Below are 932 nucleotides of genomic sequence, written 5' to 3' on the forward strand. Positions count from 1 at the left end.
GGGTGGGAAGTATGTAGAGGGAAGAGCACAGATACAAGGAAAGAGAATGCAGGGCAGGAAAGAGAAGGGGGAAGTCAGATGGGGAGTAAGGGAGGGATCTGGAGGGATTGCCTGATGTCAAATCTGATAGAAAAGAGGATTTATCTGAAAAAAATAACCCAGATCTAAGCCACAGCTTCCGAGCAGCTGCATACCAGAGCCACAGCACTGTGTATTTGTTCTTAAGCAAGAGCAAAAGGGGGCTGGTGCAGGCTGCAAGCCAAAGCAGGGTCGTGCCATACCAGGAGGCTGCCCGCCAGCCTGGACAAAGATGAAGGGAAGGAAGAGAAGAAAAGGCAAGGCAGAGGAAGGCAAGAGGGCGCAAGGGAGGGGAAGGCAACGAAAGGCAAGACAGGGCCAGGCCAGGCCAGGCCAGGCGGGGTCCGTCCCTGTCCAGGGTCCTGAGCAGAGCCTGACACCGACCAGCCCGAAGCCCCACAGTCCCGCTCCTCCTCCTGCCCACTTCCAAACGCAGAGGGCAGGGACCATCCCGGGGACTTCAAACCGCTTCCTAGAGTGAGCTGAGCAAGGGAAAAAGAAGCACACAGTCAAGGAGATGTAAAAGATACTTCTCCCCTTCCTCTCTCCTGCCAATAACTGCAACGGCGGGGTTGGACTCTCTGAGGGCAGGACTGGTTGACTGGTAGTGAAGTGTGTGCCCATGGCTGGGGAGATGAACCAGTATAAGGCACCTCTGGAGCTGCATTTCTGACCTGTCTGGATAGGTCATTGTAAGGATCAGCCATCCTTTCATCCTCTCTTGCAGGACAGACCTCACTTCTCCTCAGACAAGGCTCTCAGTACTCTCAGCCTTGGTTGCCCTGGCTGCGTCTGGGTGCTCTCTGTCCTCATTGCTGCTGGATCCTGGGCTCTCAGCATCGACACTGGAAGAG

Source organism: Buceros rhinoceros, unplaced genomic scaffold (genome assembly GCF_000710305.1).
Source record: "Buceros rhinoceros silvestris isolate BGI_N320 unplaced genomic scaffold, ASM71030v1 scaffold9086, whole genome shotgun sequence".
NCBI classification, from domain to species: Eukaryota; Metazoa; Chordata; class Aves; order Bucerotiformes; family Bucerotidae; genus Buceros; species Buceros rhinoceros.